Source organism: Pongo pygmaeus, chromosome 4 (genome assembly GCF_028885625.2).
Source record: "Pongo pygmaeus isolate AG05252 chromosome 4, NHGRI_mPonPyg2-v2.0_pri, whole genome shotgun sequence".
Taxonomy (NCBI): Eukaryota; Metazoa; Chordata; class Mammalia; order Primates; family Hominidae; genus Pongo; species Pongo pygmaeus.
In genome coordinates, this window is record NC_072377.2 from 135,372,776 (window position 1) to 135,396,458 (window position 23,683).

Here is a 23,683-nt window from a genome sequence, read left to right on the forward strand (position 1 = left end):
CAAGTCACGGTGTCCCCAGTCTTATTCCTTTCATTCAGTTCAGAATAACCCATATTTATCAGGTACACAAAAAGATTTTGAAATACCAATATATGTTTTCTTGATTCATAGATTAATGAAAATTCATCCTCTAAATAATGATCTTAAATTTTTATAGCATTACAATTCTATTCAGTGCTTCACATCTTTTGTACAACCTATGTCCCATTTATGGAGAGAGGAGGCCTTCCTCCTCTTGTTTAAACTAAGTTCTAGCCCCACCTTCATTCCCCACTTCTGGGTTGGGCAAATAAGAAGCTGTTTCCTTCTCCTCCTTCTATTTGTAGCTTCATGCTAGTACTTGGCTAATATATCAGGGGAGTAGATACACACTGCTCCTCAGTGTGCCTGTAGCAAAATTGGCTGACTACCTAGGAGAGGCTCACATTGTTCACAATGAACACACCTATTCCTGTCTGGTCTGTAGAAATTTGAGCACACTATCTCAGATGTGTGCCTAATTAACTCCCTCCCTCAATTCCCTTTGGAAATTCCAATTCACAATATGCCCAAGATACAGAGTGAAATGACTTAAAAAATTATAGTATATTAGAATCCACTGTCCAATATTGCTTAGCACAACCCTACTTAGTGTAGCCTATGGCTCCACAGGTCTCTTGGGAAATATCCTGATAATTCTGGATCATAATTCCAAGCAAAAGGTCCCAGATAGTTTTTGCAAGGCTTAATCTAACAGGACAGTGCCCTGAAGATACTGGTCTTAGGACCAAGCTCACTTTCCAAATGCCCCTAATTTTTCTGGAACCTTTTCAACATTAAACTATGATTCCCCAGGCACATGCAGTACTCCATTAAATGTATGTTTTTCTTACAATGGTTACAGAAATAAGCCCTTATTGCTGAAGAAAGCACTCTGAACTTGCTTAGGGACACTTCTCTCCTAACCCCTCAAAAAATTCAGTTCTCACTCTCGTTTTTTCACGGGATACTCATATTTCAACTTGACTCCACACATCTTCTACATTGACCACTAGGCCTTGAGCTCTGTCAGGGGACCCCAACTCTTCTACTCAATTCTGGATTTTTGCCAATTTTTAGCAGCCTCAGCCTTTTCTGGTTCTACTCAATCTAATTGTAATAACAGGAAGACTGTGGAAGGCCCTGCTGCCATCAGTTTGCTGACAGAGCTTGGCTATATTTGACTTTCAACATTGGATTCATCCTTATTAACTTCTCTGTACAAGTTCCCTGGGCCATTTGTCTACTACCTTAAGTAGAACTTTTTTTTCTAATTTCAAAAAACTAGAAGCCTTTTATCTCACTTTGCTGGATAGTGAAAATATTGGCATGCATTTCCTAAAATTCACACAACTTTTTTTAACTTTTGCCAAACAGATGGTTGAAAAAGGGTACCCCATGGTTATTATATTTTGTATTTTCATGATTATGAGTGAGAACAAGCATGATTTTTCCTGGCTGTTACGTTTATTTTTCAGTAAATGAATATCCATAGCCTTTTCCCATATTTCTATTGAGCTGTCATATTTCTTACTTTCAATTAGTGTATTGATTGTTGGCAAGGATACAGAAAAACTAGAACAGGTACACACTGATTGTGAAAGTATAAATTGCCCCATGTGCTTTAGAAACTTCTAAATTTAAACATGAGTGTCTACCATGAGCCAGCAGTTCCATTCTTGGAATCTATCTTGAAGAAAAATCTCCCTCATGTCCTTAAGGAGATACATAATGGATATTCATTACAGTAGTCTTTGGATAGCAAAACTATGGAAATGAATAAATTTCCAATTAATTGAAAAACAGTTAAATAAATTATTTGTTCCATATTTGAAGACAAAAAATTAATACCTAGAATATATAAAGATAAAATAATTCATTAGATTATCTTTGAAAAAATCATAATCCTATACATAAAACTAAATCCCTCTTTTATTACCACTCCAAATCCCAGGTCTCTCTGAAGAGGCAACCACTATGTGCCACATTTGTAGCCTTTTTTCCACTTTTCTAATGGTTTTCTTTCTTTCTCTTTTCTGGTTGTCTGTTTGAGCCGCTATAACAAAACATCATACACTAAGTGGCTTATAAACAACACAAATGTATTTCTCACAGTTCTGAAAGCTGGGAAGTCCAAGATCAAGGCAGATTTGATGTCTGCCAAGGGTCCGCTTCCTAGACTGTCTTCTCATTGTAACTTCTCATGGTGAAAAAGGCAAGCTATCTATCTGCAATTCCTTTAATAAGGCCACTAATCCCACTCACAAGGACTCCTCTGCCCTCATTACCCAATCACCTTCCAAAGGCTCTACCTTCTAATACCTTCACCTTGTGGATTTTGAGAGGACACAAACATTCAGGCAATACCACTTCTCAACTTATAGAAATTTTACATACTCTTGATATGAATCCAATTTTAGTTTATATACATTGCAAACATTTTCTCCTATTGTGTTGCTTATTATGAAGAAGTTTCTAATTTTGATATCAAATTTATATTTATCAATCTTAATCACTCTTTTGTGCCTTGATTAATATGGCTTATGCTATTCTAAGTCATAATCATAGTCACATGTTTTCTATCATTACTTTTATAGTTCAGGATTTTGATATAAAAATCCTTATCACACATAGAATTTTTGTGAATAGCATCTACTAGACATATAACCTGACTTCTTTCCTAATGAATAACCAATTTCCACAAAACTACTTATTGAATACTTTATATTTTCTCCGCTGATTTGAAATGCCAACTTTGCCATACAAATATGCCTGGGACATTTCTGCTGTTTTATCCTATCACCCTAATCCATTACATTTCTTAAAAAAACAACTAACATCTCAAAACAAGCAGGAAAACATTGGCTAAAATTCAAAGCCCATTTGTTTCAAACACAATCTTAAATTAGTATTAGAATAATCTCTTACTTTGCATCATTCATAGTAGTTTCACTTCATTGAACTCCAACTGACACAATAGCTTTAATTAGGGTGTACTTCCTGGGATAATCCAGTTGTACAATGTATATTAGACTCTATCATGAGAGACATAAGGAGCCAATGACACTGGAGCACACAGTAAAAAGAGCAGCAGAATAAGGGAGACCAATTAATAAGAAGCTGTTGTTTCTGTTCTACAGATGAGAAAGCTAAGGTACAGGGAAGTTATGTAACTTGCCCAAAGTCATATAGTAAGAAGGTGGCAAAGCATGTATTTAGACATTAGCAGTTGGAGTCCAGAACTTATGTACTTAACCACTACTAACATTACTTCCAAATGGAATGAAATTAAACATTTGTGAGTCCACATTCATATTTTAGACGTCCCTAAAGTTTTTATTCAAAACACATCTGTTTACCTATATTTTCCTACTTAGCTATACAGGAACAACCAAGCAATTTCTGCATGACTACAATTTTAAATGTCATAGAATTTTATATATTACCCAAATTATTATGAGACATAGATAATAGAACAAATTAATAATGAAGAAAATTATTCCACTTCCAATATTAAGGAGATTATCCACTTACAATGATGGTACAATTACAAGTAATATTTTTATGTAATGATTAGCACATATCTAATACCTATGGAATAATAACCTTGTCTTATGACAACTGAGATACTGACACTACATGTTAGATAATATGTATTTGGTTATTAGCATGGTTCCTATCAAATTCTTGGCAACTGGGATATAGTAGCTGTGATTATTACAAATAAAGTCACTCTAAAAGATAAGCAAAATAAGCATGGCATATGCTGTTCTTAAAGACAAAAACTGTAAAAGAAAACTAAATGTGAAAAGCATTAGCCTTTCTTGAATCATACTTAGTTTTGGAGTGTTCTCAAGGTTCTAGAACATCTACAGCAAAGAAGAGCAGAAGCAAAACAATATATAATTAGATTCTGTGTGATTGGATAGTAAAAAGATATGTCTTTCAACTGTAAATTCCTAAAGGGGAAAGAATGCAGCTGAAGAAAGTTTCAGAAAAATATAGTTCTGGTATCAGACTATGTCCTATAATCTTTGTTTTAACCTCCATTTATAACAGAGAGAATTATGGAAACATTTTTAATATAATCAATATGATCAGGTTCAATGGACTCTGGAATAAGGAAAGGATTTTCATAATACTAAGAAACTATTTTAGTACCCCAAATAACTTCCTAGATTTGCACAAATCAAAATAAGCCCATAAGTCTCTAGTGTACTTAGGCAATCGTGATTCCATAATGAAGGGATCTGAGGCATCAGGTGGCCAATGCTTAATGTACAATCCTTTTTTTTTTTTTTTTTTGAGATGGAGTCTCGTTCTGTCACACAGGCTGGAGTGCAGTGGAGCAATCTTGGCTTACTGCAACCTCCACCTCCCCGGTTCAAGCAATTTTTGTGCTTCAGCCTCCTTAGTAGCTGGAATTACACGTACACGTCACCATGCCCAGCTAATTTTTGTATTTTTAGTAGAGACAGGGTTTCACCATATTGGCCAGTCTTGAACTCCTGACCTCAAGTGATCTGCCCACCTCGGCCTCCCAAATGCTAGGATTATAGGCATGAGCCACTGTGCCTAGCCTTAATGTACAATCCTTGAGTACTGCAGTGATCAGAACATGAAGTGTAGTCATCAGAACTGTCTTTTAAACACAAGAAAAGATAGGAAGATAGTCAAAATCTTCAAGTAATTTGAAAACATGGTAAAAATGTGAATGCTTTGGGTGGTGAGAGCAACCAACACCTTCTCAACCATGCCAATGATTCTTCATATAAGAATTCTGTTGGTTTCCATGAAAAATATAAATACTAATATTCCTGTTTTATTAATGAAGGACCTAAAAGCTCAAATGACCTACTTAAGGTCAGGCAATGAGTCAAAACTAGAAATAGATACTATGTCTGCTGGCACTACTCCTTAAATGAGGAAACAAAAATATCATTTTGAGTTCATTGAAACTTTACTGCTATAAAATTGAAAAAAAAAATCAAAGAGTATGATTTCAAAAAAAGACTATATATTTTATAGTATGTATAGATTTGTCTTTTGCCATTTTAACTTCAAGGAATATGGCCTTAATTTAGGTTGGAAAGTTTTTCTGAAAGCAGCAGCAACAATTTTCCACCTGGGCAAGTAAATATGCCACGGAGTCACCATTCGTCTCAGTCATTCTTTTCCACAGTAAGTGGACATGAAAGAACTAAATGAACATTAAACAAAGCTTGCCATATTCAGTAAATCTCCCCAGGACCGTGAAGACAGATTGAAATAAAGTACTGTCCAGATTCATTTTCTGCATTAACCAACATAAAATAATTAAATAGCAAAACTCCAGGAGGCCCATAGGCCATTATTAACAGATCTGTAGAAATGGAGAGGAAAATCTGGTAGTAGAGACTGGACTTAACTGCAGGGTAAATTACTTGTGAGTACCGGAGGAGAATCTTTCAAACAGCCCTTCATTCAGCTCAAAAGTTTATTCTTTGTAAAAAGGTGGATGAGTCCATCCTGCTCCAGAAGTACAGAAGGGAGCATTTTGTCATAATTGGGCATCAGCAGTCATAACTGTAGCATTGCACAATCTGAGCAAGAACTAATGGAAATAGAAATAAGCAGAGCTGTAGATGTAAACCTGATAAAGATTCTGTGCTTGAATGCTGAACTTTAAGGAATTACTAGCATAAAGAGAAAAAATTCTTCCAACGACCATATCAGCCTTGATGAGACTGACCAACTGTGACAAACACAAAATTAGGGTACATCTTGGCTGACAGCAATACCAACACCACCATATTTGTCCTGTTCCACTACTCTGCTGCCCATGACTGGTGAAAATAGAAGTTAAAAACACTAGAAAAAAGTCAGATGAGTCCGTGCCTTTCTCCTGAGAATCTGGAGTTCAAACAGAAAGACATGGGGCCCCATGGGGACAAGGGCTGACTCACAAAAAGAGCAGCACCCTAACATTGGCTCCATGTACTTCAGTTACTGTGGTCGCAGACCCAGCCTTTGTCTCTGCCTCCCAAAACCATAATTCCTTGGTTTGGGGCATGGCCTTTTTTTTGTGTGTAGCTACCTCCATTTTCGGCTTGAATTACCCAGAGTCATTATTTTTCTATTGGTTGCAATAAAGCAAGCCTTGCCCAATATATCTGTACAGTATAAATGTCATGGAATGACGTGAGATATGATTGGGTGTGAGCCACAGAAATGACTGAGCAAATGATGCTAAATGAAATGCCCCAACTACAGCCGCAAAGTCCTAAATAGAAGTAGGGGACAAACGTTAGTCTTGCTCACTCCTAATTAGGAGATAGTTGGTAATGGACCAAAAGGCACATAGAAGGTATATTTATATGTAGTTTTTTTGCATTTCTGCTTAAGTTAATGATTTACAAATTTTATGTACTTTATACTAGAGTTTTGGTCTAGTTCTTCTCAAAGAGTTAATGAAATTTATCCTTCAATGCTTAGAGAGTCCAGATCAAAATGATGCCTAAAAGAGACATTGCTATTTGGAGTTTCTATAGTCATGCAGATAATACAGATGTAAAATAAATTAGGTGAGTCTAATGATGAAGATCATGGGAGAGAAAACACAATGAAATGAGATTATGCATTTATTTTAAAACACTGAACAGATGGTGATCCTCTTTAACACAAGTGATATGTGGACCCCAAAAGGGCAATGATCTAGTGAATATATATTTGCAAGATAGTTTTCTTAGACATGTGCACCAGATCAATGTATATTATGCTGGCAAAATACATTTTCAAAACTTACCTTAAGTTTTGAAGGTAAGTTACAAGGATATCAGCCATTCTGTGTAATCATGCTTTCCATAAGTTTTATGGTAAAGCTGACTATTTCATTGCAAGACACAGAATAAAAGTGGAATCAGACTCTTGGACTCTATTGGGAAAATAGTATCAGCCCTGTGAAACTGGAACTCATCAAAATTTGTATTTAAGAAATGTCTAGGGTTTTTTCTTAGAGCTTTTATTTAATTGTTTTCAATGAACTTTTCAATATAATTGCTGATATAATATGCAATATAACTATAGAGGCTTGCTACTTCCCTATGGTTTATATTCTGTAATATACATAGAATTAATTGTCTTGGGTCCTAATTTTGTTTAACTCGTATTCTGAATTATTGACATTGCTAAAGTGCAGTTATTGTTCATTTTGGAGAATCTTAGTTAAAAATGTTTCATTATGATAAAGCTTTAATACATAATGTACATAATGATTTTTAATAACCTCAATAAGACCAGAAAAGATTAGAAAATATCTATAACTGTTTAATTCAACCAAATGGAGATATTATGTTTTGTTTATTGCTCAAGTTTTATTTCTTGACAAGATGATTAAAAAATAACTTTTATCTTGCTAATTGTTTAGTGAAATAAATAATATTTCATTTTTTCGGAAAACCTTGTATAATACTATAGAACAACATTACAAACCATATTTATAAAAACCAAAATGTTGTAACAGTCTGTGAAATGTGGGATGTGATAGGCATATTGTTCAGTTGATGAACTCATCAATGGAAATGCATTTGGTAACAGGCACAGTTATTGTTCAAAGATTAATGAAGAAAGTTAAAAATAAAGCCCCACACATTCCTTTCTTCTGATATTTTAATGTAAAAAAGGAGAGAACACAGTTGGGACACGATTGTGTACTTTTTTACCCAAAGATGATGCAGTCATTACTCACGACATTTAACAATTAAAATTTTAATAATTTACATAATAACCATATTCAGATTTTTCAAAGACCTTTCACATACATCTCATATTGGATACTAAGAAATAAACAATGACTTTCAATAAGTAGTATTTCCAATTTAAAATAAGGAATTTGAAGTTTATATTATTTAATGTTCTTACCCAAGACTGTGACCAGTCTTGAATAAGAACAGAATAAGAACTAAATTTCCCAGCCCTGTATTTGGTTGCACATCACCATGTGACTAAATTTTATGCAACAGACTGTAATAAAGAGTGATGCCTACCCCCTCTGAACTTGTTCTTACAGGAGAAGCCATGCCGCTTCATCCCTCCCTCATCCTACTGCTGCTTGACTGATGGTATAAAACCTGGAGCTCTGTCATTTACCGTGAGGAAGGAAATCATAAGCAAGGAAAACAGAGAGAAAATTATGAATGGCGCCTGGTCTCTGGATAAGATCATCCAGATTCTCATGGACATCCCTGGATTGTAAAAGTAGAATCACATTCTTCACATAAAGAGGATGCTTCTCTGGTCTGCCAGAACAGGTACTGGCCATTTTATCTAAAATCTGTATATAACCTTAGAAAGAGGAATGTTAGCACCCATCCCTGCTTAGAATTTTAAATACAAAAATATCCTCTATTAGAAAATTCTTACTGTCTATTTGAACTCTCATAGTATATTTTTATGAAAGTTGTGAAAGTGTCTTAAAAGGTTCAGATCAAGGTTGAGATTAGGTGACTTGACCCCAGACTATGTATTTCTATTAAACCAAATGGAATAGAAAGCCAAAATGCAATGAATGTCAAGAGAGATTTTAAACCACATTTGAGTAGTTTACTATTCAGTAAAGAGATTAAAATTTAAAATTAGTGTCTCTCTCTCTCTCTCTCTCTCCTGCTCTCTCTCTCTCCCTACCTCCCTCTGTCTCCTTCCCTCCCTTCTCTTTCTGTGTATTAATGCATCACTCCTATAATTTATAAAGAAAAAAAGCCAACACTTATGGAATATATTTAAAAGGATACTTGGAAAATCTTGTCTCACCAGCCTAGGCGAAATCTTGGCTATTTTCTACAGGACAATACTGTCTTCATCTGGAAATGGATGGATTTAATATGAGAAAATGATGCCTCAAAATATGGCCATTCCATTTCTAAGAGGTAATTTATATTAGTTACACATGGAAGGGGAAAAGTTTGGGTTATTTTCCAAAATTTTTAAGTCCTGAGAAATTTAACATGTTTTTTACTTTCTAATGCTTCTATGAGTAAAAGAGGTATCCCAAATTAGAAACAAAAAGTCATCACTGGATGTCACCATTGTCAATTCTTTTAGGTATGAATGAGGAAGACTGGATAGCAGTGAAGACTGGACCTCAATATATTTGTTTCTAGCACTAACATTCATGATTCCATGATTCAGCTGAAAGTATAAATTTGAATATGTTTCTTTTTTTCTTTTAAACTCAAAACAGATGAACAAAAATAGTCTCATGACATCCCACCAGCCATCATTAAGCTGAATCTTGCACATGGGAAGAACAGGTAGTGGCTTAGCTTCCAAGTCCATCTTCACAAAAGTAGGAGTTGAACTGATGCACGGGAATTGAACTCATTGTAATTCTTAGGTAGGACAAAACATGGACCTCTCCAGCCTGTGGAAGGTCAGGCATACAATACACAAGATAGTGTCTACAAAGACTTGATATTCACAATGAAAACCAAGTTAATTTTCAGGCCTCATGGCAGTGTCCCCTTAGTATTACTTTTGGTCAGATGTCCTCTAACATAAACCTAAAATTATGTTATAAATTGCTTTTTTGTGAACTTACAAAGAAATAATTTTATTCTAGGTATCAAAGATGTGTATGTGATTTAGCTTACATATTTGAGGAAAACATAGACACTTCATTCAAGGCCTTTCCTTTTTCCTTTTATATTGAAATTTTAACTTTACTTATGAACTCTCAAAAGCTACATTTAATTATTTCTGGTTTTTTGAATTTTTTTGGCCACTCAAGTTTCTCTTTGGCAGGTGGAAATGAAAAAATCTATATCCTATTAAATACTTAAATAGCTAACAAATCGGTGTGGAGAGAGGTGAAATGAAGGAGAGAGCCCAGTTCCAGGGACTCTGCCATGTAAGTTTCCTACTCCCAGAATAAGAACAAAATAGGAAATGCATTTGAAATTGACTGTCAAGGTTCAGAAAGTGTGGTGGAGACAGATGTAGTGTAACTCACTTAATATTTACTCAACAGGACAAGTCAAATAATAATTTTTCTGATTAAATTGTAATTTGAAAAATCATTTAAAATAATTTACCATTAATACCCACTACAGAGAGCTTTTATTTTTTCAGTGAAACATTGTCAATTGCTTTGGCATTGGCAGCTCTCACTGTGCAAAAAAAGAAAGGAAAAGAAGAGAAAAAAAGTAGTCTTGGAAATGGAGTACCTGTAAAGCCAATCCCAGAGCTATTGGAAATAACTGGGGGTTCACAGGGGAGAGAAGAGAAAGTGAAGGGGGAATAGCACTTTATAAAACCAAGTCAAGCTCACTAAGCTTGACTCCAACAACTCATAAAACAGTTGCCCAACTCATTATTTGATCTACTTCTCTAAAATCTATTAATTATTTCTCAGACTCACTTTCCATTCCTACTTTCTCCAGATGTCCAGCTTTAGCATTTTCACACTTGCAATATTTCTTACAATGTCTCTTGGGTAGTCTCTTAAAAAAAGAGTAAAGTTAATCCAGAATGTTTAACCTAATTTCTTTGAGCAACTAGAAGCAAACAGAATTACTTTACTGTGCTGGGTTTGTAATGCCTAGAAAAAGATAGCTAAGCCAAAACCTGACATTTAATTAGTGAAAAATGTCACTTTAAGGAAAATTAAACACAGCCCATGGAGTACTGACCCAGAACCTAGGCAAACGGACTTCTACCCTGATTTTGCCACTCCTACATTACTACTCAGCAAAAATCACTTTATTTATTTAGGCTTAAGCCTCCTCATCTTGGGAAGAAATACTTACTAAAACAAGTATTTCTTAAAGGTGCTTCTACTACAAAATTCTACAAAATAAAAGTAGTTCATTGATGACTAGAAGTGCTTGTGTGTTTATCAAATAGCTTGAGTTTGATAACTCATCAATAAAATTAATCCTAGTACCTTACACTAAAAAGAGCACTTGGATATTCAAATGTTGTAATGTGGACATTCTTTGCCACCTCCTCAATGGGACTCAGGGGTTCACCCCAACCTTTTTCATGACTCTAACATCTAAATGTTCTTGAACATAGGGTCTTGTAAACTTCTTCCCAAAAAGAAATATTTTGATGAATGGGTTTGACCTTCCCAAGATCCCAGCATATTTCAAAATTTCAAAATAAATAATACATTATAATACATTACCTCATTATGAAAGTAATGTTTGCTCTGAGAAATTGAGAAAAACAAAAAACTAGCAAGTGAGAACAGTTTTTTCACAATTTTATGACTCAGAGATCCTATTTGCTACTGTTTACCCCCTCACAATCTTATAGATGTGTACAAATTAGTTGTGATTTCTGGTTATATTAGTCTGTTTTCACATTGCTGTAAAGACTAGGTAATTTATAAAGGAAAGAGTTTTAATTGACTCACAGTTCTGCATAACTGGGGAGGCCTCAGGAAACTTACAATCATGGCAGAAGGCAAAGCAGGCACCTTCTTCACAAGGCAGCATGGGAGAGAAGAGAAAGTGAAGGGGGAATAGCACTTTATAAAACCACCAAATCTCATGAGAACTCACTCCCTATCATGAGAACAGGATGGGGGAAACCACACCCATGATCCAATCACCTCCCACCAAGTTCCTCCCTTGATACTTGGGGATTACAATTCAAGATGAGATTTCAGTGGGGACACAGAGCAAAACCATAGCATTCCACCCATGGCCCCTCCCAAATGCCGTATCCTCACATTTCAAAACACAATCATACCCTCCCAACAGTCTCCCAAAGTTTTTACTTATTCCAGCATTAATCCAAAAGTTCAAGTCCAATGTCTCATCTCAGACAAGGCAAGTCCCTTCTGCCTAGGAGCTTGTAAAATCAAAAGCAAGTTAGTTACTTCCAAGATACAATGGAGGTACAGGCATTGAATAAATGCTCCCATTCCAAATGGGAGAAATTGGCCAGAACAAAGGGGCTATCCAAGTCCAAAATCCAGCAGGGCAGTCATTAAATCTTAAAGCTCCAAAATAATCTCCTTTGACACCATGTCTCACATCTAGGGCACACTGATGCAAACGGTAGGCTGCCATGGCCTTGGGCAGCTCTGCCTCTGTGACTTTGCAGGGTTCAGCCCCTGCAGCTGCTTTCATGAGCTGGCATTGAGTACCTGTGGCTTTTCCAGGCATACAGTGCAATCTGTCAGTGGATCTCCTATTCTGGGGTCTGGAGGATGGTGGCCCTCCTCTCACAGCTCTTCTAGGCAGTGCCCAAGCAAGGATTCTGTGTGGGGGCTTCAACCCCACATTTCCCTTCTGCACTGCACTAGCAGAGGTTCTCCATGAGCACTCTGCCCCTGCAGCAGACTTCTGCCTGGACATCCAGGAATTTCCATACATCCTCCAAAATCTAGGTGGAGGTTCCCAAAACTCAATTCTTGAACTCTGCATCCACAGGCCAAACACCACATGGAAGCCACCAAGTCTTAGGGTTTGCACCTTCTGAAGCAGTAGCCTGAGCTGCACCCTGGCTACTTTTAGCCACAGCTAAAGCTGGAGTGGCTGGGACACAGGGTACCAAGTCCCAAGGCTGCACACAGCACATGTGCCCAAGGCCCTGAACCCCATTTTTTCCTCCTAGACCTCCAAGTCTGTGATGAGAGGGGCTGCCATGAAGGTCTCTGACATGCCCTGGAAACATTTTCCTCATTGTTTTGGTGATTAACATTCAGCTCCTCATTATTTATGCAAATTTCTGTAGCTGGCTTGGATTTCTCCCGAGAAAATGAGGTTTTCTTTTCTACTGCATGGTCAGGCTGCAAATTTTCCAAACGTTTATATTCTGCTTCCCTTTTAAACATAAGTTTCAATTCCAGATCATCTCTCTCTGAAGTTCAAAGTTTCATAGATTTCTCGAGCAGGGGCAAAATGCCACCAGTCTCTTTGCTAAAACATAGCAAGAGTGACCTTTGCTCCAGTTCCCAAGAAGTTTCTTATCTTCATCTGAGACCCACCTCAACCTGGACTTTATTGTCCATATCACTATCAACATCTTGGTCAAAACCATTAACAAGTCTCTGGGAAGTTCCAAACTTTGCCACATCTTCCTGTCTTCTTCTGAGCCCTCCAGACTGTTCCAACCTCTGCCTGTTACCCAGTTCCAAAGTTGCTTCCACATTTTCAGGTTATCTTTATAGCAGTACCCCAATCTCTGTGGTACCAATTTACTGTATTAGTCCATTTCCATAATGCTATAAAGATACTACCTGAGACTGTGTAATTTATAAACAAAGGAGGTTTAGTTGACTCACAGTTCCACATGGCTGGGGAGGCCTCAGAAAATTTACAATCATGGCAGAAGGGGAAGCAGGAACATCTTACATGGCAGCAGACAAGAGAAAACATGTGAAGGAGGAACTTTCAAACACTTATAAAACCATCTCATGAGAACTCACTCTTTATCATGAGAACAGCAATGGGGAAATATGCCCCCATGATCCAATCACCTCTCCCCAGGTCCCTCCCTTGACATGTGGGGATTATGATTCAAGGTGAGATTTTGGTGAGGACACAGAGTCAAACCATATCACTGGTAAACTCAAAATGATGTAATACTGATTATAAACGTCACGTTTCTTTATTGTAAGAATAATATAGACACATTGTATATGGCTTAAAAAGCAAGGGGGAAATTCAAAGAAAAAAAATTAAAACATCTAAAATCTTATTTAAGAAGATAAACAATTGTCTGCAGAGGAATAGGAAAAGCTCTAGAAAGGGGGTTCATTCTGATCATGTTTAGCCTTTGGCATCCTGATCCCATGCATTGATTACTGTGTGGGAGGAGGGATCATGATCATCATGATAGGCCCACAGATGAGACAGCTCAGCTATGCAGACCTAGCTTCCAGATGTTTGTAGAACACAAGTCATATTTAAGCATTTATTTTAAAAATTCATGTATCCTATTTATACTTAAGCCCTATCTTCACTTTCACACAGCTGAATATTTGTAATTATCTTCTATGTTTGGCATTCAGCTGCAAAACAATAAAAACACAGGATACACACAAAAAGAAGACAGACATTGGACATACTGGCCTATTTTTAACCATTGTACATCTGTATGCATATAGTTTACAAAGTGCATATTATACTCCACATAATGACCCAACATGGGGTGTTGGAGCTGAGGCTCCTAAAAGGGCTGTAACTTCAGCTCTACTAACTAATACCATTTGCAATTTTTAGGAAGATGAAGTAAGTAAGTTCCTAACTGATGGATAATTTGTCCTCTCAATAGCCACATCCACACCTGTGTCAGACTTTGACTACCACTTGTTTCAGCAATTCTACAACCACCCACACATTTGGCACCTCCCTAAAAGAACTGATGGATCTTAGTATAGATTTGCACTCATGGCAAAGATTTTTTACAACAACACAGCAAGGCTACACAGCCAAATTGACAAGGCATAGAACACAGCAGACAGAGTCTGGTTGCATTCACGTGCAGGCTTCCTATGCTCTCCCAAAAAGGGCCACACAGAGCTCACTGCCCCTCCAACAGTGAAATACAGCAACATATGTATAATGTTTCTGCCAGTAAAGCCATTGTAGGACTCAGATCTCAAGGTTTTTATAGGGGACTGGTCACATAGGTCACATAGCCACAACTACTAAAATTCTAGACTCCCAGATTGAAAGCAGGTAGGTGGTCATCCTAAATCTTATTATCTAGGCAGACTGGTAGAGAGGCCTTATCAGCACCGTGAACATTTCAAGATCAAGTTTCCAGATGCCCGTTCTGCCTTTTGCTGGCAGTTTTACTTGACCTCTTTTAGATTCCATTTTCTCACTCATTAATTGGGTGATATAACAAGTAATATAGTTGTGAGACCCCAGTCCTCATGGAGTACGTAGAACAATGCCCAACACACAGCATCTTATGCTAGCCATTATCATTACAGAGTTGAACAAAATTATATTAAATAGTACTTTTAATAAATCAATGTTGCAAAACATTTAATATGAGTTTTAAAGATACTGAGAAGAAATGTGCAAGCTCCTTTGGTAATAAAAATAGGTATTATGTTGATTTATGCAACTCTATTTGTCTGCAGTTTTAGTGGGGGATTTTTTGGAAGAAGATACTTTATTTAACAAAGGCCCTATAACTGTATCCCCACTATTTGAAGGGTATAAACATTATGAGCAAGTATTGGAAAAGAGCAACATAGGTTAGTGACTTAAATGATCCTCACATTTTCAAGATATTTCATTTGAATCATGGTGTGAAGGTTTGCTTTTCCTAATACTGGGAAAGTAAAAGCAGCAGAATAAAAATGAGCTGAGTAGCTCTGCAAGGTCAGACTGCACCCCTGTACTCATTGGTGTCATAAATGAGAAAACATGTCCTTTGCTTATTGAATACTTTAATGTATCAGTTAATTGGCTTTATGCTTTTATTTCATTTAACCCTCACAACAACCATGTGAATTAGGTATCATTATCTGTATAGATGAGAGAACTGTGGCCCAGGAAATCTAGGTAACATGTCTAAGGTAGCCCCAGTAAGAACAGGTCTAGGAATTCAAACTTGGAAATGTCCAGCTGTGGCCAGGACTCTTCACCACTTTGTCATACTGCTTATCTGGACCTAAAAGAGCTTTGCATGTCCAAAAGTTCACCCATGCTAATCATTCTTTCACATTGCTTTTACTTGACTCAAAACATTCAAACTGCTGGACACAGAGGAAAGCAGATTCATATTAACCCAGAATGTAAGAGTTATTCAAAGGTTATTTAATTATTATTCTGCTTTTCAATTGACTTCCCCCAAAATAATTTCATACAGATGTGAGTTTTTTAATGCCCTTGCTGCAGCTAGTTTTGTATAAAAAGATTTTAGAGGTAATCTATTAGGAAGCAAAAATTTTCAACAAACAAAAGATATAAAACACATGCATTTCGGAACCCAGAAAGACCATTTTATCTAGACTTCCTTTTCCTAAAGAAGTAATTCTTTGCATTGTTCTCTCCAGAAATTTTGCCTTGATGCTATATTCAAGGTGCACAAAACACCCACACATGCGCGCGTGTGCGCGCACACACACACACACACATAGTTTAAAAACAAAGAATGCAGGAAATCCAAAGCAGCATAGTCAAAAGCCCCAGGGAACTTTAAGTAAGCCAATGCATTCCATGACTACATTTCTGGGTTTTAACAGGAGAAAATGCACAGGACCTAAACCCCTGAGATCAGTGTCTCCATTTCAAGGTCACTTGTGTAATGCAGAAAAACATCACCTTGTTTTAAACAGTGAAGAAGGAAAAGCAGGACTCAGCATGTCGGGTGTGGAATAGCAGCAACCAGAGAATCTGTTTTCCAAAAATTAAAAACAGGAGCATAAACCATGCAGAGAAGTTACAATCTCATATAACTACAACAGTACATCTGGTCTGTGACCTCAAGAAGCTAAACTAATTTCTGACTTAAGGGAAGTATTGACATATTTCTCAAGCTCTGCACTACACATAGGAACCCATGGGAGCTGAACCATGGAAAATGTTCCAGAAGCTACTAGTTTTAAATAAAAGCATCCTAAGAGGCTCCAGGGAGATTTTGGAACTTTTTTTTTAAGTGATTAAGTGCTATCAATGTCACATCACAGAAAAATTTTGGGGAAAAAGCCTCTAACATGGTCTTCCCCCTTACTATGTTGCTCACTTTTGATTTCTCTTTAGATTATCACCAAAGAATAGTTCTTTCTAATTAGTGAGAGAGTGCAGGGCTCAAGAAGAAATTCTAACATGTTTGGACCACGTATTAGTTCGTTTTCACACTGCTGATAAAGACACCCGAAACTGGGAACAAAAAGAGGTTTAATTGGACTTACAGTTCCACATGGCTGGGGAGGCCTCAGAACCATGGTGGGAGGCAAAAGGCACCTCTTATGTGGCGGCAGCAAGAGAAGAATGAGGAAGAAGCAAAGTGGAAACCCCTGATAAACCCATCAGATCTCATGAGACTTATTCACTGTCATGAGAATAGCACAGGAAAGACCAGCCTCCATGATTCAATTACCTCCCCCTGGGTCCCTCCCACAAAAGGTGAGAATTCTGGGAGATACAAATTCAAGTTGAGATTTGGGTGGGGACACAGCCAAACCACATCAGGCCAAGAGAAAAAATAGATGATCAGATAGAGATATAAATAGAAATATAGACATAAATATAGCTAACACATTCTTCATTACAGTTGAAGGTAAGGACATCCTTCATGTAATATTTATTTCCCTTTAGAGAAAAGTATATTTAATTTTTAACTCCATAGAGCTGCTACAGTCGTCTTTTAACCCACGCCCAAAATCAAGAACTGTACTTATCTATGGCCTTAGGCAACCAGCCATTGCCAGATGTGTATAAATGTCCAGACGCATAGGAAAACAGGGCCAAAATGGAGAAGCCTTCAGATGAGAGCTAAGAGAGGGGGCAACCTCATAGGCTTTAACATCTTCCTTCTACCATGAATGGATTTGATGTTTCTTGGTGATCATAGGGTGATTATAAGTTCTAGGGTGCTCCAGACCTGTTATCCTGGCCCTCTATTACTCTCAAAAGTACTCCAGTTCAGATATAGTGTCTTAACCATAGCAATGCTTTAGAAATTGCTATAATGACATATATTATATCTACAGAGGAATATGACTATATATGCCCACTATTGCCATCTACAAAGCCTTTCTAAACAAAGATTTGAAAGCAGGTAGTGCCTGACTTACCATAGAAGTCCAGTGGTATTTTAAGTAACTTCAGTAAGAACTGACTCTAGGCCGGGCGCAGTGGCTCACGCCTGTAATCTCAGCACTTTGGGAGGCCAAGGCAGGTGGATCACCTGAGGTCAGGAGCTCGAGACCAGCCTGGCCAACATGGTGAAACTCCATCTCTACTAAAAATACAAGAACTAGTCAGGCGTGGTGGCATGCACTTGTAGTCCCAGCTACTCAGGAGGCTGAGGCACAAAAATTGCTTGAACCTGTGAGGTGGAGGTTGCAGTGAGCTGAGACTGTGCCACTGCACTCCAGCCTGGGTGACAGAGCGAGACTCTATCTCAAAAAAAAAAAAAAAAAAAACTGACTCTGTTATAGTTTGCCAAGAGGTTCTGGTTTAATGGTATTATTTATTTGTCTTATGAGTTTTGTTAGTCTAATTCCTTCTGGATCACAGTAGTTGTAGACCACCAAAATTTCTGCTGTTCAGAAACTGTCATGAAGCAGCACTGATGTTTACTTACTGCCCATCAATGCTTCTCATGTCAATCTTAAAAGAACCAGTAATTATGTTGACTAGTGTGTTAGTGATTCAAAAGAAACAAATATGGTTTCATTTTAGTTCTTCTGTTTTCTCTTTTGAAGTTGTAGTCAACATATCAGGATTTTTTTTATTAACACTATAATTCTCATTACACTATTTTATCAATTTTCAAGGTAACATAAGTAATAGGGCATATAAGAAAAAAATTCACCCTTCTTAAGGCAGAAGAATAAAAGTAGCTAAGATGTGTTAAGTGCTTATTAAATCCCAGGAACTGTTCTAAGTCATTTATGCATTAACATTCCTCCTTGGGGGATGACATCAGCAATATGGCACAATAGGAAGCTCCAAACCATTCTTTCCCCCTACAGACAATGATTCAACAACAACACATGGACTAAGATCCCTTTGTGAGAAATCCAGAAACTAGGTCAGAGGCTCCTGCACCCTGGGGAAGCATGAAACCAGTCACATTGACCAACAGGAAAATTTGTGGCACTCACTCAACAGAGCCCATATCCCCAGCATAGCCCAGAGTGATCCTGAGGTAATTCTCAAGTCCCAGCTTCTTCCTGGGGAGGGAAAGAGAAGACTGGAACATAGGCCTAATATTCAGACATTTTGTGAGGCTACCCAAGGGACTGGTTTCTGTCTTACATGAATATGAGCATGGACAAGAAACGGCACCAAGTTGGGACCCACTAAGAACAAAGGTGATGGTAAGGATTGTAACAAACTCACCCGCCATCCTCCCCTACCCCCAGTTCAGCACAGCGCAAGTGGGAGAAAACTCCTAACTCCTGACTTCTTGCTAGGGAGGAAAAGAGTTGCTGTCTCTATCCGACATTTCCAGCTTTGCAGAGGGCTGCCTGCGGGTCTGGCTTCTGTTTCATCCGTTTTGGGTACTTGTGGAATGCAGCATATTTTAGATGCCTGGGAATCACTAAGAACAAAAAACAGCCGAGTAGCTTACTGCTGCTCCAAGGACCTATGGTGCAGAGGACAGAGGCTGATGCAACTTGGCAGCTTCTCCCTCAGGGGGAAAGGAGGGAGTGAAACATGTGTCCAATGTTCCAGCTTCTCCAACATCTGCCTGAGTAATGAATTTCTGCCTAACCTGACTAAGAATGCTATTGGGACCCTGACAGGGTGCCACTGAGAATAAAACCTGGGTGGCCAACGGCAGCTCCAGAGAACCTGTAGTACTCCAGACAAACACCAGAGGGAGGAAGAGATAATGAGCTTCAGAAAAAAGAAAACTGGTCATTAAGAATTTACATGCATTAAGTCTGGAGAAGACACATTACCAAAAAATCTTTGAGAAGTCACCAGAATCACTAGCCAGTCTGATTTGTGAAGGTCCCCGTATGAAGCCAGTAAATACTGGGGGAGGTAGCTCTTTTTTCAAATGTGTGCATCCAAACACAAAGTAACAAGGCATCTAAAGACAGGGAAACACGGCCTAACCAAAGGAATAAAATAAATCTCCAGAAACCAACTTTAATGAAACCCAGGTATATGAATTATCAAAGAATTCAAAATGATCTTCATAAGGATTTCCCCATGAGCTCAGGAAAACAGCAAAGAGATAGAAAACACTACAAAGTACCAAACATAAAAAATTTGGAGCTGAAGAACAAAATAATTGACTTCAAAAATTCACTAGAGTGATTTGAAGCAGAAGAAAGCAGAAGAAAGAATCAGTGAACTCAAAGACAAGTCATTTAAAATTATCCTATCAGAGGAACACAAAGAAAAATGAATGAAGAAGAGGGAAGAAAGCCAAGGACTATGGGTCACTAGCAAGCACACCAATATATACATTATAGGGTCTCAGAAGGAAAAGAAAGAAAGAAGTAGAAGAAATAATGGCCCAAAACTTCCCAAATCTAAGAAAGAAAATGGACATATAGATTCACAAAGCCCAACAGAGTCTGTCATGGATGAACCCAAAGAAGATCACACTGAGACACATTATAATCAAACTGTCAAAAGTCAAAGACAGAGAAAATTTTGAAGGCAGCAAGAGATACTTGAACTCCCATGTTCATTGTGGCATTATTCACATTAAGCAAGAGATGGAAACAATCTAATTGTCCACTGACAATTGATGAACGGATAAAGAAAAGATGGTATAAATATATAATGGAATAGTATTTAGCCTTTTAGAAACAACAAAATACTGTCATATGGCACAGCATGGATAAACCTTGAGGATGTTATGCTAAGTGAAATAAGCCAGTCACAGAAGGACAAATACAAATGATTCTACTTACATGAGATATTTAAAATAGTCAAACTCACAGAAGCAAAAATAAGAGTGGTGATTGCCAGAGGTTGAGGAGAAGAGCAAATGGGGAGTTGCTGTGCTATGAGTATGAGTTTCAGCATGCAAAAATTAAAAACATTCTAGAGATCTGCTGTACAACAATATCCATACAGTTAAAAGTAGTGTACTATATACAATTGAAAATTTGTCAGTTGAGATTCTATTTTTACCACAATTTTAAAAAATTCATCCACAAAAGAATTTTATGAGGTAAACAGTATAATTTTCCCCACTTTACAGATGGTTAAGCTAAAGCAGAAAGAGTTCAATTCAGTTGCCCAAAGTCATATAGCTACTTAGTGGTATCCAGGATTTTAACCCAGATTTCAATCCAGAGCCTACATCTTAACACCTTGGTCATTGCCTCTCTGGACTGCTAAAGAAGTATGGCAACCAAGTACCTGATTCATCACACCTGTGAGCACTGAGCTCTCCCAGCAATGAACCAAGCACTAAGTCTTGTGAATCACCACTCTATTACCAAGACTGTGCTAAGGATCATGAGGCATACAAAAAAGAGTTTAACTCCCATCCCTTCCCTCTTTGGACTTACAGTGTATACACAGTAGTATACAAATTAGCTAAACATTGAAATCACTCGAGGAGGTTTTTTTTGTTTTTTTTTTTTTTGAGACAGAGTCTCGCTCTATTGCCCAGGCTGGAGTGCAGTTGCGTGATCTTGGCTCACTGCAAGCTCCGCCTCCCAGGTTCACGCCATTCTCCTGCCTCAGCCTCCCGAGTAGCCGGGACTACAGGCGCCTGCCACCATGCCTGGCTAATTTTTTGTATTTTTAGTACAGACGGGGTTTCACTGTGTTAGCCAGGATGGTCTCGATCTCCTGACCTCATGATCCGCCTGCCTCAGCCTCCCAAAGTGCCTGAGGAGTTGTTTCTTTTAAAATATGCAAGTAGGTGAGTCTCACCTTCAGAGACTACAATTTGATTGATTTGGGCCATAAGTCTGGATATAGGGATTTTTGCAAGCTCCCCAGATGAATCCAACACACACCCACTGAGTTGAACCATTGATGTAGAGCAACTATTAACCCAAGGGGAAAAGTTATTCCAAACATTTTTCTAAATAATCTAACAGGTAAGGATTCGGGAAGAAATAAGAGTATGGCATGAACATGGAGACGCAACAAAAGGCAAGGAATTATGCAACCATAAAGTGAATGCTTAGTCTCAGAGATCAGAGGCTTAAAGAAAAGGACAGATTAAAACCTAAAAAGAAAGGAAAGAAAGATACTAGCAAGCTGAATAAAATAGAAATTCCCAATCCTCTTCTTGCTTATTCTTACAATATAATACACAGCTGGGCCCACCATACCACATCCTAATTGATACCAACTTTATCAACTTTTCCATTAATGCCAAACTAGATTTAGCACAGTTAATGATGAATAGCCTATACCAAGTGTATCCCTTGTATAACTGACTGTGTAAGGCTAAAATTGGGAAATGGGGGCAGAAGTATTGGGTGGCTGTAAGGATCACCAAGGATTCAAGATTACCACGCACACACAAAGGAACCTATGCAGATGACGGCTTAGTACAGAGAGTAACCCCAAATGAGTTTGTGGCCACAGTTGACCGAGACCTTAAACAAGGAATCTAGAAGATTTCTAAACATAGATACAACATCAAGCAGATGCCAAATGATTATGGAGCCCCTCATTTCTAACTCTTAGAAAATGAGGTTCTTCTGCCTTCCTGTGACCAACTTTCTCTGTTGCCAGTTAATGCTGGAGCATGAATTATTAATCTATTCACCAATTTTCTCTATTATTAGCTGAGTATGATTAAATACACTCACTTTTTGATGCTGTTTTGAAAAAATATCTAACAGGTGAAATAGATTTAAGAGTGCAGGACAGAGTTGCCAGAGAAAGCTGCAAAGGAACTCTTAAGTTGGCACTGACACTGAGTGAAGTTTAAGTGGGAAGAGAAGACAGAGAACACAGAAGGGAATGAAGGGTGGAATTAGCTTGGTCTGGGGTGGAGGCAGCAGGGGGACAAAGCATATGCCTTTCTTCTTGAGCACAGAAGTTCTTGGGAATTAGGCTGCAGCAAGCATTGCCAGTCCCATCTGGCCCACAGCTGCTTCTGGTAATCATCCAGGTTTATCTCCTGCCAGACCAACAGAATTCCTGATGAGTAGTTGAGCTCAATAGCTCAGTTCCACTTCAAGCTCTGAATCTGGGATATGCCAATGAATAGCATCTGAACTCCATGAGAACCATGGAACTCACTTAGGGCCCAACCACCCTCTATAACATCTGCATCATATCTCCTAGGAAAGTTTTAGAAGAAATTAATATATTTGTATTCCAAAAACCAGAATAGATTTCTTAGAAGTATCATGCCAGGTATGTTCCAATTATTTCTCATCCCATGTACCAAGCATCCCTATGTTTCTTTGGCAGTTCCAACACTCACCACCCAGTGGTGGACCATGAACTGGGACCCAAAAATCATTCCCAGCCAGCTTCTAGACTCAGTTTTGTGAAACAAGTTGATCCCTGGTTTTTCAACCACAAAACATATGTTAAAACTTTATTTTATTCCCTGAAACATATTACCAAGTGAAATGAAGCAATGCATATAGTATTTCTAAGGGATAGGTCATTTAAAAAACATTGCAAATAGTTTACAAAAAAAGTAGGGTGTAAAAAACTTACACCCTACTTACTAAGTAATAAAAGTTACCACCTACACCACTTCCAATATTACTAAACTTACATGAATACAAACATCTTCCTAGAGTAGATGCACTATTACTCACTGAAGCTGGTTTATAATAAAATAAAACATAAGGGAAAGAACACTGAAAGAGTCTTGAGTACTATTTTTTGTCCTGCTACAAACTGCTTATACTAATTACCTAGAACATGTTACCCTAACTTCTCTGAACCCTATTTCCCTCATCTGTAAGTGTTAAAAGGAAAGTAAAAACACATATGGGTCATTTCCAGGTCTGAAATGTCTAGATTATTGGATCTAGATTGCTTAATTCCCTGAAACACGTTGTGTGGATCAACTGGGAACACAAAATCAT

The 23,683-nt window shown here is 37.7% G+C and overlaps 1 pseudogene; it reads left to right on the forward strand.

Annotated features, from left to right (window-relative positions):
- The first annotated feature begins 21,755 nt into the window (after positions 1-21,755).
- On the forward strand, positions 21,756-22,309 carry LOC129036667 (rRNA-processing protein FCF1 homolog; annotated as a pseudogene).
- Positions 22,310-23,683: the final 1,374 nt, after the last annotated feature.